At 44.3% G+C, this 17,870-nt stretch overlaps 1 long non-coding RNA gene across 1 annotated transcript; it reads right to left on the reverse strand.

Moving 5' to 3' along the window:
- Positions 1-1,279: 1,279 nt before the first annotated feature.
- On the reverse strand, positions 1,280-9,677 carry LOC308611548. Its single transcript, XR_014014962.1, has 3 exons — positions 8,837-9,677; positions 7,900-8,133; positions 1,280-1,428 (listed from the first exon to the last, which is right to left on the reverse strand). It is a non-coding gene; the product is annotated as an uncharacterized lncRNA (long non-coding RNA).
- Between the last annotated feature and the right edge of the window lie 8,193 nt (positions 9,678-17,870).

A 17,870-nucleotide genomic window follows, 5' to 3' on the forward strand; every position in this document is an offset into this window, starting at 1 on the left:
ACGGTTGCAAAATCAAAGCCCCTTACATCCTCTCCATGCCTCGGTCCCACCCCCCAACCCACTCACCATTGATGTTCAGGAAGGGGAAGGTGTCCTGGATGAGAACGTGGTGCTGTGACTGGTCCAGCTCACCTTCCTCATCTTCTTCATCCACACCATTATCTTTCTCATCCCAAGGAGCAGATCCAGTGGATCCTACCCGAGAAACACACACACACACACACAAAGGTCAAAAGTGAGGCGCTCACGTTGCACTGTCATCCCTGCAGCTGACCCACTGTTCAAGCTAGGCACTGCCAGCACAGAGGTTCCTTGGGTTCAGTGTGCACCCTCAATGCCAAAGAGTGGGAACCAAGGGTGTTCACCCCACTCCCAGCTCCTCCTACGGAGCCCCAGTGCAAGCTCTCATCCCCTCCCCTATCCAGGAGCTGCAGACCCTACTCCCCTCTCCTAGAAATCTTTTAATTCCTACTCTAAACCCCTTTCTACACATTCGCATCCCTTCTAAGGACCCAAGGAGCACAGCTTCTCTCCTTTATAAGCTTACTGTGAAGACAGACCCTTCCCTCATGGCAGAGCCTCACTAGATTCACTGGAGGTCAAGTCTAAATTATCTGGCTCTTAGTCGGAACTGGCTAAACATTGAGTAAATATAGGGATCAGATGGTATTCTCCTAGGAAAAATACCATACAAATTAAATGATCACTTACCCATCATTTATAAAGAGAACTTAATAGCCTTCATAATGTCATGGCAATTGATTCTTAGAACAGCCTTTGAAATACGCAGGAAAGATGAGAACCCAGATTTTATAGTGGAAGAAGCTGAGGCTCAAAACGTTGAATGACTTGATTCAATGTCCCACAAGTAGTGAAATGGAAAGACCGAGGTTTATAACTCAGACCTTCTAAGTTTTAAGCCCTCCTTCTTCTAAACTACCTGGCCTCTCTTCTCAGTGTTGAGTCCCAAGAGAAGTTATTTTTTATAGAACTCAATACCCCCTCTTCTTTCTAATGCTTTACTGTTCCACTGGGTGGGCAGGAAGACTGTGCTGAGTTTATATCTTTTGTTCTCTGGGTTCTTTCTAGGGACAGCATTTCTTGCTTTATTTACCAGTCTTCAACTTTGTAAGCGAGGCGACTTTCAAGTTGACTATCGCTTTAAGGGTCCAGCCCGGAACCTGGCACACTGTCCACCTTCTCCCCAGCAGCTGGGGCCTCACCTGGGTTAATGATAGAGCCCTGGGGCTGGGGGATGTCACACATTGATATATCTTCACTGGGTTCATGGGCACCTCCTTGGTGCCGTCGTACATCAGGTTGAATTCCCTGCTCTTGTTGAGCGCACAGTGGAGCTGGGCCTTCCATTTAGCTGGGTCGGGGTCGTCCACCCCTTCCTGGTACTTCCCCTGTCTCCACAGCCCAGGCCTGAGGGATAGGAAACTGCAGTGAGTGCCTGCTTGTTGCCCAGAAACACTGGAAAGTGTGCCCGCCCTCCCTCATACAGACACAGATACACACAGCCCTGCCTGACCGCCCCATCACCCCAACTCCAATTTACAGAGACTATAGCAGAAAACACCACGCTGGGGACCAGGCAAGGCAGGGCCTGAGACAAATTCAGCCAAATGCAAATACAGTATTTTAAAAAGAGGAGCCTCATCTCAAGTGCTTGTGCCAGCATCATCTGTCAAGACTACAATGGCCTTAATGAAGGGTTGAAAATAAAGAAAAATCTGGAACACGTATACACCAAAATACTAATGGCAACTTTTGGATAGCAAGATTTCAGGTAATTTTGTTATGGTTTGTTTGCCTTATTTGTTTTTCACATGAATTGCTTATATAATAAGAAGAGAAAGGGAGGTGGCGTATGATATGAAGAATTTAGGCTTGCAGTTCCCTCTCCCTTCAGTCTTTAACCTGATGCACAAATAACTGTTGAAACCAAGTACCTTTAGGAGTAGCAGCCCATAGGAGGGCAGGAAGCACGCTCTGGGGGTTCAGCTGGCCTCAGTGCGAGGCTGAGGGCCTCAAGTCCTAATAAACTCACACCACCTGCCTTTCCCTGCTTCCTCAAACTCCCACATTGGGAACATTTTGCTGGGAACACCAGTGGCTGGTGGCCTGGCCAAAACCAGTGGGGCCCCACCTCTCTGGTTTTCAATTTCCAGGTCTAACAGGCATCTATGTGTCTGTTCACGGGATATCAGCCCTCCCCCACTGTTAACGTATGTCAGATGTCTACACTTTCTTCAGGGCTGTGACGTATGTGCTGGTGCAGAAAAGGGGGATGTCTTTTGCAGAGGACTCAAGATTAAGAGAACGAGATGGACCGGCCAGACTGCTCCCACTTGATGTTAGGAAGATAAGGTGGCCATGTAGTTAGAATTCTGCAGGGGAACATAGCCTATAGAGTCTATGGGTTTGCGGATCCACAACTTTTATTTTTTCAGTAATGCCAACCAAGCTCATAAGAGACTGACATATAATCCAGAATGCCAGTCTACTCGTTTTCAAAGGGGGATAAAGCTGGTCAGTGACCAGCATGGTTAAGTCCAATAACCTGGACATAACCATGTATGATCTCAACCAGTAACTCCTGTATCTGGTTTCTAATGACAATTCCAAGAACATAAGACCCACTCACATTTAAATCCAAATTTTCAGATGACTCCAAAGCTAAATGGAAATGATTTGATATTGAACTCTAAATCTGCATTATCTAGACTATCTCTTACCCAGTTGGGTAACCCAGAAGCGACAGTAAAAGGCTCCTGCTTTCCCAAAAATCACAGGGCGTAAACATGAAAAGCACTGGAAAGGCAAGACCCCCAGTGAATTTGCAAAGCTGCTCTTGTGTCTTTTTCTTTTTCACCTTGAAGCCAGGAGAAATTCTAAAAATACAAATGTATTAATTTTTAAAACTTGACTTTACTGAATATTGTTCAGATCCCCAAGCCTACAAAAATAATTTTATTTTTTTAAAAATGCTCCCTCTTCAGACTATACTACAAAGCTACAGTAATCAAGACAGTGTGGTACTGGCACAAAAACAGAAAGATAGATCAATGGAACAGGATAGAAAGCCCAGAGATAAACCCACGCACATATGGTCAACTTATCTTTGATAAAGGAGGCAGGAATGTACAGTGGAGAAAGGAAAGCCTCTTCAATAAGTGGTGCTGGGAAAACTGGACAGGGACATGTAGAAGTATGAGATTAGATCATTCCCTAATACAATACACAAAAATAAGCTCAAAATGGATTAAAGACCTAAATATAAGGACAGAAACTATCAAACTCTTAGAGGAAAACATAGGCAGAACACTCTATGACATAAATCACAGCAAGATCCTTTTGGACCCACCTCCTAGAGAAATGGAAATAAAAACAAAGATAAACAAATGGGACCTAATGAAACTTCAAAGCTTTTGCACAGCAAAGGAAACCATAAACAAGACCAAAAGACAACCCTCAGAATGGGAGAAAATATTTGCAAATGAAGCAACTGACAAAGGATTAATCTCGAAAATTTATAAACAGCTCATGCAGCTCAATAGCAAAAAAACAAACAACCCAAACCAAAAATGGGCAGAAGATTTAAATAGGCATTTCTCCAAAGAAGATATACAGACTGCCAACAAACACATGAAAGAATGCTCAACATCATTAATCATTAGAGAAATGCAAATCAAAACTACAATGAGATATCATCTCACACCAGTCAGAATGGCCATCATCAAGAAATCTAGAAACAATAAATGCTGGAGAGGGTGTGGAGAAAAGGGAACACTCTTGCACTGCTGGTGGGAATGTGAATTGGTACAGCCACTATGGAGAACAGTATGGAGGTTCCTTAAAAAACTAAAAATAGAACTACCATATGACCGAGCAATCCCACTACTAGGCATATACCCTGAGAAAACCGTAATTCCAAAAGAGACATGTACCAAAATGTTCATTGCAGCTCTATTCACAATAGCCCGGAGATGGAAATAACCTAAGTGTCCATCATCGGATGAATGGATAAAGAAGATGTGGCACATATATACAACAGAATATTACTCAGCCATAAAAAGAAACGAAACTGAGCTATTTGTAATGAGGTGGATAGACCTAGAGTCTGTCATACAGTGTGAAGTAAGTCAGAAAGAGAAAGACGAATACCGTATGCTAACACATATATATGGAATTTTTAAAAAATGTCATGAAGAACCTAGGGGTAAAACGGGAATAAAGACACAAACCTACTTGAGAATGGACTTGAGGATATGGGGAGGGGGAAGGGTAAGCTGTGACAAAGCGAAAGAGAGGCATGGACATATATACACTACCAAATGTAAGGTAGATAGATAGTGGGAAGCAGCCGCAGAGCACAGGGAGATCAGCTCGGTGCTTTGTGACCGCCTGGAGGGGTGGGATGGGGAGGGTGGGAGGGAGGGAGATGCATGAGGGAAGGGATGTGGGAACAGATGTATATGTATAACTGATTCACTTTGTTATAAAGCAGAAACTAATAAAAAATAAATGAATAAATAAAATACAAAAAATACAAAAATAAAAATGCTCCCTGCCTCAAAGGAGTTTACAATCCCTTAAAGGAGACAGATGAGTCAATAGATCAGAAATATAGATACTATGTGAACACCAGTAAAACTGCCTAATCCATAAAGAGTCGGGGGGTAGGTATGGTTGGCCAAGTTTATCAGAATTTATGATTCTAGGGTTGAATCTTGAACATGGGTAGAAGTTAACCATGTGAGAAGCGTGGGTCACGATACTCTAAGCAGAAGAAGCTTTATGGGCAAAGGCAGAGGCTGAAAAGCACAGTGCTTAGGGGACCTACAAGCAGTTCAGCTTGCGTGGAGGCAGCATGAGTTGAAAGTCTGGGCTTGTAAGTAGGAACCATGCCAAGGAGTTTGGACCTGATTCTTAGAACACTGAGAACCACTGAGAGATCTAAGCAGGTTGTGATGGGATCAGATTTAAGTTTTAGAAAGAACCCGCTAGCTGCAGGACTGAAAAGGGTTTGGAGGGAGGCAAGGCATGAAGATAATACATAGTCTCTATATAATCCATATAATAGTGTCACTAGGGTCTGAACTAAGGAGGTGGCAGTGGGATAGAGGATACAGGTAACGAAGGAGCCGTTAAAGACGCTGACTTGACAGAGCTTGATGAGGAACTGATTCCTTGAAGAAGGTGAGAGAGAAATCAAGGATGATTCCCTGGTTTAGGGTTTGGGAGACTGGGTGGGGGGTGATGCTGGCCACTGAGATAGGAGCAGGTTTAGAAAGATGATTTCCCTTTGGAAATGTCGGATTTCAAATGCCTGTGGAAGGCCTAGGGGAGGAGGCCCAGCATGCCCAGGGCAGTTTTTTATCCCCACTCACCTCTCACATCACCTGAGGGACTCTCCCTGCCTGCCTCCAGCCTGGAAGAAGGTCCACCAGATTACGGACATCTCTGCCCTGTGGGCAAGGACCAATTTCTTTTCATTTCTGTATCCCTGCTCAGGCTTTAGCACACAGTTGGTCAATGTGTATTTGTTGAATTGCCTCAAATTTACAGATATACACTTCTTGGGGAATGAATAAGTTGCTATTACGGATGGAAGACCAGAAAAACAGCTATGAGCAGAAGGCCAAGGAGACACTGCAGAAAGTGCTGGAGGAGAAAATGCGTGCACAACAGCAACTGCAGAGCAAACAGGTGTGGGGATGCTCCATAATCCTTGGGGCTGGGAACCCTGGGGCAGTCTGGGTGGCAAGGGAGCCAGCTGCACAACCCCCTGGAACCCCCAAGGCACCACCCTCTCCTCTGATCTCCCTCAGCGGTCCCTGGCCCTGGCCGAGCACAAGTGTGAAGAGTGGAAGAGCCAGTACGAGAGTCACCCCCAGCATGCAACTGTCCCCTACCCTGCCAGCCCAGTAATCATGAATGCCGTCTTCCTTCTCTTTTTTACAATGTGGTGCATATGGATTTTTTTTGAATGAGATTTAACCAGCTTTTAAACCTTTCTTCTTTCTAACAATATCAGTACTCTCTGACTCTCCAAATGCGCCTTTTCAAGTTGATTTAATTTATGGAAAAATCACCCTTCATACTTTCCCTTTCTTTTTTAAACCTCCCCATGGTAGTGTAATGTAGTAGAAGGAGATTTGGCCTGGGAGTTTGGACACCAGGGTTCTAGCGGCAGTAACCCACAGTTACACACGTTATATTAGTAAAGAAAAAAGTAACTTACAGAAATGTATGAGGCCATTATGCACATACACACAAACATATATTCACTCATATATCCATAAAAAAGTAGTCTGGAAGGTTCTATAAAATGTTAAAGGTGTTCATCCCACGGTGGAGGAGATATACGTTAACTATATTACCCTCTTAAATTTTTACAGTAAATATATATTACTTTTATAATTTAAAAAGCCAAACTTTTCATTTTTAAAAACCTAAAACATGAAAGAAAACTGGAAAACCAACAAAATTAAAACAATCCCTAAGTCTGAGGCGACGATTTTTTTATCCGAGTCCAAGTGATGAATGAAAATACTAAGAATGGTGTGTGACACCTCAAAGTATAGAAAAAAATACAGTAAGGCATGTAGGCATTAAGATAATAGAATATAAAAAGTTACCCAGATATATTCAGACAATGGACTACTATTCCAGTAATAAAAAGAAATGAATTACTAATATGAGCTACACGGATGAGTCACAACAACATGAGGAGCCAAAGAAGCCACGTGCAAAAGGGTACTTGTTGTATGCTTCCATTCATATGAATTTCTAGAATAGGAAACACTAATACATAGTGAAAGAAAGCATGTCAGTGGTTGCCTGATGCCAGGCCTGGGAAACTGACTGCAAAAGGACAAGAAGGAACTTTTTGCAGGTATTGGAAGTGTTCTGTATCTTGACTTTGGCGACGACAATAGAGATATACACATTTGTCAAGACTTATCAAATTACATGCTTAAAACGGGTACACCTCGTTGAATGTAATTCATACTTCAATAAAGTTGATTTTAAAGTTAAATTAAAAAGTCACCTATGGGGACTTCCCTGGTGGCACAGTGGTTAAGAATTCGCCTGCTAATGCAGGGGACGTGGTTTCAAGCCCTAGTCTGGGAAGATCCCACATGCCGCCGAGCAACTAAGCCCGTGCGCCACAACTACAGAGCCTGTGCTCTAGAGCCCGTGAGCCACAACTACTGAGCCCGTGTGCCACAACTACCGAAGCCCACGTGCCTAGAGCCCATGCTCCACAACAAGAGAAGCCACCACAGTGAGAAGCCGGCGCACTGCAACAAAGACACAATGCAGCCAAAAATAAATTAATTAATAATAATTTTTTTAAAAATAGTCACCTAGACGTCTGAGTGAGACAGAGTTCCTTTCAGCTTTCAGTCCCAGCTCTTCTCTGAAGCCTCCCCTAATCTACCCTGGCAGCATGTGACCACTTTGCATCTCTTTAACACCTTATATTTATCGGTTCCATTCAGATTTGATGCTTGAAAAGTTTTGTATATTTTATGTCTATCTTCCATTCAACTTGGTTCCTCTAAGGCAGGAACAATCATCTCTTTCATAAATTGAGACCATTACAAAAACAGAATTATGTTCCCTTTCCTCTCAATCAGGGGAATTTGAAGTAGGATTGATGAAATCCTGGAAATCATAAGCAAAAATGTCATTTCTGCATTTTTATGGCCACAGGGTCCTGTTTTCATCAGATTCTTGAAGATATCACAGAGCCCAACAATGTTAAGAATCTCTGCTTTGAATCCATGTGCTTTCACCCAGCTCTGTGGTACAAGGCACCCTGCCCCTGGGGCAATCTGTCTGTGGTCCCTGCAAAGATGATAAACCCACATCAGAGACACTCACTCTTCTGCATGTCAGTGGACTCCACTGCCAGCTCTTCCTCCACAATGACGTCACTCTCGGCATCTTCAAGATTCATTTCTGTCTCATCTAGAACACTGTCTTCTTCCTCTTCCTCCTCCTCATCTTCCTTGGAGACATCCTTTAATGTGGCAAGTAGTCTGTTGTAACCAGAAACTTGTTCTGGTTCACTCTATGCTTCACTTTCAGAACTTGAAGTATCTATAAACTCTCCGACTAAAAGGAAAATGGGGATTTTAAAAACAAAAATTATACTGTTCTTGTTGCTACCCCACGACTATCATCAGGCCCACAGTGGAACCAAGTTCAGACTTTTCTAGATAAAAACTAGCTTTTCTGCAAATATCCAGTCCTATCTATTCAACCAGACCCAGCACCAAATTTGTTTCAAACAGCTAATCTAGCTATGATTCTAGAAGCGCTTCCTCTTCTTTGAACTGCTCATGTTCCACATGGGAATACAGCAAACTAAACACACGGAGCTTTAGGTTATAAGGCGATCTAACCTATGTGTCAGACATTTGGCACCTTTAAAGGAGCAACAGGAAAACTTACAACAAAAAAGTGTACTTTATTTCTGAGTCTGTGGTAATGAAATAAGACCTTTGATGATTTTGCACTCTACTTTATGTTAAGCAAACATGACATTCCCTCTTAGGATTCACCAAGAGCCCTCTGGTAAGCCTCCTTAACAGGTTCTAACAGGCTAATCTCTCAGGACAGTTTCATACTCTATACTATATTAGTTATCACAATGGCATTTTAACAGACATCTGCACTTAAAACTAAGCAATATTACTAAAGTATAGCTTACAACTAAAATCAAAGAGAGTGGAAATGTAGTCAAACTTTACTACCATATATAATCTTAAAAGTAACAGTCCAGAATCTACTATCATAAAGAAGGATAAAGCATTACCAGTTGACAAGTCTGTGGTTTTGCTTCCTTTCTGGAAACCCTGAGAAGAAACAGGCAATGTTAAACTTTAACTACTAGTATGTAGCAATTAGGAAAAGTCTAATGATACAACTTTAAATGAACATGGCAGACTATACCGTTATAACTACATTATATCTATTGTCAAGTAAAAACTCCATATGCATTTGGACAGGTTTTGGAAGGATATGCCAAATAGATAATAAGAGACGAATGAAAAAGTCTAACAAGACCACATGACAAATACTACAGTCACACAGTAACAGGCTCTCATCCAAAAGACGGGAAATTTTGGCAAATAAAAGCCCTCGGGGTTCACCTTTTCTAGCAAATTTCTTAAGTAGACTATCCCTCTAACTGTTGATAAAGCAGCCCAAAGGGGTGGGATGAGCACTAAGATCATAACTGAGAGTCTGGACACTTAGAGAGGAACCCACAACTACCCAAACATTAGTTTCCTCATGGTCATTGAATAGATAGGTGATGTCGAGGGTCCCAAGCAATTCTTTTTTTATTTTTTTTAACTTATTTATTTATTTTTGCCTGCTATGGGTCTTCGTTGCTGCGCCCGGGCTTTCTCTAGTTGCGGCGAGAGGTGGCTTCTCTTGTTGCGGAGCAGGGGCTCTAGGCTCGTGGGCATCAGTAGTTGCACCACCCTGGCTCAGTAGTTGTGGCTCGCGGGCTCTAGAGTGCAGGCTCAATAGTTGTGGCGCACGGGCTTACTTGCACCGCGGCATGTGGGATCTTCCCGGACCAGGGCTCGAACCCCTGTCCCCTCCCTTGGCAGGCGGATTCTTAACCACTGCACCACCAGGGAAGCCCCCAAGCAATTCTTTAAAAACATAGAAAACGAACACAAGCTTATAAAATCTCTGCCCAGTCGCCACACAGGAGACGTGCCGTCTAGCATAAAACTACAGGCTCAACAAAGGGTAGGAAGACCGGCGAAGAACCCCACCTCAGGCGGGAAGCCGCCAGGATCCCCGGGCGAGCTAGGCCGGCGCCGGGGCAGCGTGGCACGCGGCGGGAGCTGCCCTGTCACTACCCCCGGGGCACCGGCGGACCAAACGCGGGGACACGCGGGCTCCCACCGGGAAAGGACGCCGGCAGCGCCGGTCCCAGCCTCGCCTCTCCATACCTGTCATAGAAGGGATGCTCCTCGCCGAAATCCCTTAGATGCTTCTTCTGCCTTTTAGTTAGGGAGTTGAGCAGCTGGCTCTGGCTCCGGCTCCGGCTCCGGCTCCCGCGTTTGCCCATGGGGAAGACGTCAAGTCAGCCAACCTCCAAGAATCGCGTTTTTCACCTGGCAGTCGTCTCCTCAACCCACTCACGCGGGATTGCCAACGGCGCTTTACGGCGGAAGCAGGGTGCCATAAAGCAGACCCGCTTTACGTCGCGCTTGTACGACAGGCGTGGCTGTGAGAATCAGCCTGCATAAACGTGTAGTAACTGAGATGGTTGAATGCAGTGCCTTTCTATTATGCCATAATACAAATACCAACTAACATTTAAGGCTGCCGGTGCATCTCAATTCATCCTCACAACAGTAAACAAATAGGCCTTGTTAATAAGCCTGATATTGGAGATGAGAAAGCTGATGCTTACAAAAGCTTACACACACACTAGCAAGAGAGGAGATGGAAACCTAATTCTCTCTGATGCGACCACAGGCTTTTCCCACTAGGATCTGCCACGTGCGTGTGCTATGTGAAGAATGAGGACGCAAGGCTGAGATTCCCGCCCTTACCCTACCCCCTCATTTTCTGAAAGTATTGCAAGGGCCCTTGGTAACACATCTGTTCTGGCATTTTTCATGTTATAAAAGCAAAAACACATCCAGAGAGGTAAAGTGACTTTCCTAAATCACCCGGAGAGTCGATGTTAGAGAAAGCAGTAAAACTCAATAAAGTGTCTCAAAACTGAATTGGGGCAAATTGGGATGGAAAACTTTTAAAGGGTAAGTAACTTTTCTATATCTGGGTCGTGGTGGTGGTTACACCTGGTATACAATTACCAAAATTAATCAAACTGTACCTTTGAAATTGGTACATTTTAATGCAAGTAAATAATAATCTCAATAAACAAAGAGGTAAAAACAGCGCAACTGGACTTAATACTCTGAGACAGGCAGAGTGTGCAGGGATACTTAAAAACCACAGGATAGGGCTTCCCTGATGGCGCAGTGGTTGAGAGTCCACCTGCCGAAGCAGGGGACGCGGGTTCATGCCCCAGTCCGGGAAGATCCCACATGCCGCGAAGCGGCTGGACCCGTGAGCCATGGCCGCTGAGCCTGTGCGTCCGGAGCCTGTGCTCCGCAACGGGAGAGGCCACAACAGTGAGAGGCCCGCGTACCGAAAAAACAAAACAAAAACCAAACGATAAACACAGAGACACTTTTTTTCTAATAGTAACTTACAATGTCAATCATAAACCACAGAATTCACCTGAATATTTAAGGTAAAATAGGAGCCATCAAAGATAGTGTTCACTGCCTCTGCTATTAGAGGAGTGTCTGTGAGAGAATTGGAGCTTTGTCCAATACCATGTCACACCTATAGAAGTCGCACTACAACTATTAAAATCCTAGTTTTGTCGTCCTGGGGACCATCTACTCCTAATTAGATTCTGGGAGCTTAGGGTGGCATAGGGAGGCAAGGGGAGGGAGTATCAAGAAAATGTGCAAACAGCAGGTAGTGCCAGCAGATGGCCCAGCCAAGGAACCCAGAAACAAACAGACATGTGTCTTCTGTCTCATTTCAAGATAAAAAGTACAGTCACTTACGTAAACAAAAGGCTGCTTGCAAATGTCATCATACATACTAAGGCACTAACCACAGTATAACCTGGCTATGACAATAAAGTCATACAATGTTTTTTCTCCTCCCACCCTATTCCAAGTGCCCCAGCTTCCCTCCCCAGAGGCAACCAGTTTCTTGGTGTTCTTCCAGAGATCTGCTATAAAAAGCTATACTCTTGAGCACTTGATGTGACTCTTTACTCTCTCCTGCTTTCCATGTCATTGTAGTCCTATGGACAGCTCTAGACTGTTCCCAGGTTCAGACACAACTGTGCCCTAGCTTCACCCAAGTGCTCTCATCATTGGCTCACTGAGCCCGCTTCTGAAAATATTTATATTAGCCTTTGACAACATAAAAGGGGATGCTTTGTGAAATTTTAACCTGAGAGTTCAGAATTGAAACATATTTTTCATGCCTCCAGTGAAAGTTCTCTTAGTAAAACCCACACAAAGAAGATGCATGTGCCAACTAGTGAAGGCCCTGGGAAAATTGTAATAAAGGCAAAATTTGTTCTTCCCTTTCTTCTTCTCACGCTCAGCCCTTCCTTTTCCCTCCTGCAGGGTTTTCTTTGCCCTTTGCCCTCAGGGACTCAGTATTTTCTGGGGTAAAAACAATCCAGGAAATAATCTTTTATACTAGTTTGTAAAGAGTGGCTGATGAATTAATGTTACTTGGGTACTTTCAATTCGGGGAGACTCCCTAGGATAACGATCTCAAGGGGTGGGAGGGGGGTGGCTGTCCCTTAAGACAAGATGGTCAGAATATTCAGAAAAGTGTTAGTTTTTCTTTATTAAAAACTTTTTCTTTGGAAAATTTCAAGTATATACAAAAGTAGACAAAACAGTATAATACACTCCCATGTTCCCATCCCTCGGCTTCAATGCAAGGTATGCCCACCCACTACCCCTACCTCCCGCCCCTGTATTATTTTTGAAGCAAATCCCAGACATTGTATTATTTTATCTGTAAATATTTATTTCTAAATATCTAAAAGATAAGGGTTCTTTCTTTAACATAGCTACAATGGCACTATTTCACCTAAAAAAAGATGATAACAATTATTTAATATCATCATGTAACCAGTCAGTATTCAGATTTCTGATTGTCTCATAAATGTCGTCTTTTTTTTTTTTTTTACACTGTTAGTTGAACATGTTCTGCTGTTCTCTGTGTCTCTCGCGAATACATTGTGGGATTTAGAACTTTGATCAGATTTCATTATAGCTGATATTTTAGACTTCCATCAGGAGGCGTATACCGTCTGGTTGTCTTTCATTTTGTGATGTTACCAGTCATTGGTAGTCAATGTCTAAATTCGTTAATTCATTAGAGGTCACATTCTAATTCTATCATGAGGTGATATTCTAATTCTATCATTTCTTCTTCACTTACTTGCTGGACTATTTCTATGAAAGCAAGCTTTTCCTTCCCCTAAATTTTGCTTACCCAGTGGTACTGTTTGTATAGGAAAAGCAGAAGAAATGCTTGATTCTCTCCCTTCATTTACTAATTTTCAACACAAGGAGTCAATTCATTGGATCTTCTAATGTTGACCAATCAAGTTTTTTTTTAAATTTTTAGTATCATTATGAACTCATGGAATTATACAAATTGATGTGTTTTAATCCCTTGCAAGTATTATGGTGTACATGATTTGAAAGCGCTTATTTGACATATAGTGATGTATTTGAAAAGACAAACTATGTCCTAATACAAACCACAGAAAGGAAACAGGAGTCTATCTGAGATTCTCAACAGAGCAGGAATGGGAAGGTGGGGAAGGAGCACAATTTGAGGATACAGATCAGATGCTGGGGAAGTTTGAGTTTTGAAATTTATGTGATAATATAAGTGGTAACAAGGGCACATGTGTTCAAGATATGTTGACAGGGAGCCATAAATAATCCAAAGGTATGACTCTCTAATTATGAAAGCTCTGACACCTCAGCTACTGACTTGGGAAGATTCTGGGGAAGGTGTGTGTGCACCCACACATCTGTCTCCTCCTAGATGCCTCAAATCAGACAGTCTCCTCCACCACATGTATGCATACATGACTGTATACACCCCAAAGCCATCCAGCCTCTTCCTGAGAGTGCTGGCAGAAATCAGTCTCTCGCTACCTGTATAATGAAATGAGCTTGTTTATTCATTAAAAAAAATGTACTGAACACCACGTGCCAGGTGCTGTGCTAGTAGCTGAGGCTGGGGGAAGAATAAGATCCATTCCAGCCTCTTCAAGGAGCTCTCAGCCCATCCAGGTATGGATAAGTATGCAGACTCTGACGATACACTGTGATGAATGCTGAACTGATAGATGCTGGGTGCTAAGGAAGCAGCTCAGTCAGAGTTGTGGTGCTGATGGCGGTTGGGGGCCAGGGGGGAGGGTCATCTGCTGCCTTTGAGCGTTTGTCAGCCTGTCACGCTCATTGAACATCGGTATTGAACTTGAGATTAATCTAGATTCTAGATTTTAGGCTGTATGAGTTGTTTCAGCTGACTTCATGAACAGCATGTGTGTGTGTTCAAGACAGGGTATGAGGGATATAGGGCAACAGGAAATTAGAGAGCTGGGTAGTCATCGGATTCCACAGCGTTTATTGTGTAAGGAGCAATGAGCTTTCTAGGTGGAGCATGTTTTAGATAACGAGATTATGTCTGAAAAGAGAAAAGCTTTGTAATGCATTTCAATGCACTCTACATAACTTGAAAATGTAAAACACTATTATATATAGTGCCTATTCATATTATATATAGTGCCTATTCATTCACTTTCTATTCATCTGTACCCAGAAGAACTATCCATTGTGAAACCCAGAGACTGGCATAGAGTGACCTGTAATAATTATGTTTCCTCAAGCTTATCAGAGGTTGTTTTATATTAGGCCTAGCCTAAAACTGAAATATTTTATCAGATTATATTCACCTGGGGCTTCCCTGGTGGCGCAGTGGTTGAGAGTCCGCCTGCCGATGCAGGGGACACGGGTTTGTGCCCCGGGCCAGGAAGATCCCACATGCCGCGGAGCGGCTGGGCCTGTGAGCCATGGCCGCTGAGCCTGCACATCCGGAGCCTGTGCTCCGCAACGGGAGAGGCCACAACAGTGAGAGGTCCGCGTACCGCAAAAAAAAAAAAAAAAAAAAAAAAAAAAAAAAAAAGATTATATTCACCTGACTGAGAACAAGGCTAAAATGCTACACTAGAGGGGATAAAGTTTTACCTCCCTCTCTCTAGTGGAATGTTGGTGTAACTACATTCTGTTTTTCACATTTTTCTGGCAGAGGCTTAGCAGGCAAACCTTCATTCATTTATCAAACATTTTCTAAACAGTTACCATGTTCCTGTCATAATGTTAGGCATTAATGATTTAAAAAGCTCAGACCTCAGGCTTTCCCCTTGAAAGACCTCATAGTCTAGTTGGGGGAGACAAAGCAATGAACAAATAATTATGTTGTCATGGGCTAGATTAGAAGGGTGTCTACAAAGGGTTTTAGGAACCCAGAAGATAAAGAAGCTCCTCTTTCTGTGGAGGAGAGAGGAAAGGTCATGGGGAGTTGCACAGAGGATGCACTGAGTCAGGGTTTCCTGGGAAGGAAGGTTCCAGGGAGAGGGAATAGCATGAGCAAGGTGGAAAGATGTGTTTGGAGAACTGTCTGTGGACCCTGTTGCTGAGGTGGGTGGGTGGGAGTAGAGAGGTTGGAGAGACGGACAGGTGAGGATTCAGCCCACTAAAGGCCTTGCATGCCTTGCTGGGGCATTGAGGCCCAATCCCATGTAAGGTGAGGAACCCTTAAAGGATTTCAAGCAAGGGGGTTATGTGAACCGATTTGGACTTCAGCGAAATCACGGTGATGTCTGTATGGGTGACAAGGACATTAAATCTTCCTTTCCGACGCCTTCCTGGAGCAGCCGATTCGCTACTGATGCTGCCCACCTCCAAAAGACTTTGGAGACTTTTTCATGTTTTGTTTGTTTGTTTGTTTTCGGTACGCGGGCCTCTCACTGTTGTGGCCTCTCCCGTTGCGGAGCCCAGGCTCCGGACGCACAGGCTCAGCGGCCATGGCTCACGAGCTTAGCCGCTCCGCGGCACGGGGGACCTTCCCGACCTGGGGCACGAACCCGCGTCCCCTGCCTCGGCAGGCGGACTCTCAACCACTGCGCCATCAGGGAAGCCCTATCCTGTGGTTTTTAAGTATCCCTGCACACTCTGCCTGTCTCTAGAGTATTAAGTCCAGTTGCGCTGTTTTTACCTCTTTGTTTAGTGAGATTATTATTTACTTGCATTAAAATGTACCAATTTCAAAGGTACAGTTTGATTAATTTTGGTAATTGTATACCAGGTGTAACCACCACCACGACCCAGATATAGAAAAGTTACTTACCCTTTAAAAGTTTTCCATCCCAATTTGCCCCAATTCAGTTTTGAGACACTTTATTGAGTTTTACTGCTTTCTCTAACATCGACTCTCCGGGTGATTTAGGAAAGTCACTTTACCTCTCTGGATGTGTTTTTGCTTTTATAACATGAAAAATGCCAGAACAGATGTGTTACCAAGGGCCCTTGCAATACTTTCAGAAAATGAGGGGGTAGGGTAAGGGCGGGAATCTCAGCCTTGCGTCCTCATTCTTCACATAGCACACGCACGTGGCAGATCCTAGTGGGAAAAGCCTGTGGTCGCATCAGAGAGAATTAGGTTTCCATCTCCTCTCTTGCTAGTGTGTGTGTAAGCTTTTGTAAGCATCAGCTTTCTCATCTCCAATATCAGGCTTATTAACAAGGCCTATTTGTTTACTGTTGTGAGGATGAATTGAGATGCACCGGCAGCCTTAAATGTTAGTTGGTATTTGTATTATGGCATAATAGAAAGGCACTGCATTCAACCATCTCAGTTACTACACGTTTATGCAGGCTGATTCTCACAGCCACGCCTGTCGTACAAGCGCGACGTAAAGCGGGTCTGCTTTACGGCACCCTGCTTCCGCCGTAAAGCGCCGTTGGCAATCCCGCGTGAGTGGGTTGAGGAGACGACTTCCAGGTGAAAAACGCGATTCTTGGAGGTTGGCTGACTTGACGTCTTCCCCATGGGCAAACGCGGGAGCCGGAGCCGGAGCCGGAGCCAGAGCCAGCTGCTCAACTCCCTAACTAAAAGGCAGAAGAAGCATCTAAGGGATTTCGGCGAGGAGCATCCCTTCTATGACAGGTATGGAGAGGCGAGGCTGGGACCGGCGCTGCCGGCGTCCTTTCCCGGTGGGAGCCCGCGTGTCCCCGCGTTTGGTCCGCCGGTGCCCCGGGGGTAGTGACAGGGCAGCTCCCGCCGCGTGCCACGCTGCCCCGGCGCCGGCCTAGCTCGCCCGGGGATCCTGGCGGCTTCCCGCCTGAGATGGGGTTCTTCGCCGGTCTTCCTACCCTTTGTTGAGCCTGTAGTTTTATGCTAGACGGCACGTCTCCTGTGTGGCGACTGGGCAGAGATTTTATAAGCTTGTGTTCGTTTTCTATGTTTTTAAAGAATTGCTTGGGGGCTTCCCTGGTGGCGCAGTGGTTAAGAATCCGCCTGCCAAGGGAGGGGACAGGGGTTCGAGCCCTGGTCCGGGAAGATCCCACATGCCGCGGTGCAAGTAAGCCCGTGCGCCACAACTATTGAGCCTGCACTCTAGAGCCCGCGAGCCACAACTACTGAGCCAGGGTGGTGCAACTACTGATGCCCACGAGCCTAGAGCCCCTGCTCCGCAACAAGAGAAGCCACCTGTCGCCGCAACTAGAGAAAGCCCGGGCGCAGCAACGAAGACCCATAGCAGGCAAAAATAAATAAATAAGTTAAAAAAAATAAAAAAAGAATTGCTTGGGACCCTCGACATCACCTATCTATTCAATGACCATGAGGAAACTAATGTTTGGGTAGTTGTGGGTTCCTCTCTAAGTGTCCAGACTCTCAGTTATGATCTTAGTGCTCATCCCACCCCTTTGGGCTGCTTTATCAACAGTTAGAGGGATAGTCTACTTAAGAAATTTGCTAGAAAAGGTGAACCCCGAGGGCTTTTATTTGCCAAAATTTCCCATCTTTTGGATGAGAGCCTGTTACTGTGTGACTGTAGTATTTGTCATGTGGTCTTGTTAGACTTTTTCATTCGTCTCTTATTATCTATTTGGCATATCCTTCCAAAACCTGTCCAAATGCATATGGAGTTTTTACTTGACAATAGATATGATGTAGTTATAACG

This window comes from Mesoplodon bidens (assembly GCF_964165515.1).
Source record: "Mesoplodon bidens genome assembly, contig: HAP1_SCAFFOLD_1137, whole genome shotgun sequence".
In the NCBI taxonomy this organism is placed as follows: Eukaryota; Metazoa; Chordata; class Mammalia; order Artiodactyla; family Ziphiidae; genus Mesoplodon; species Mesoplodon bidens.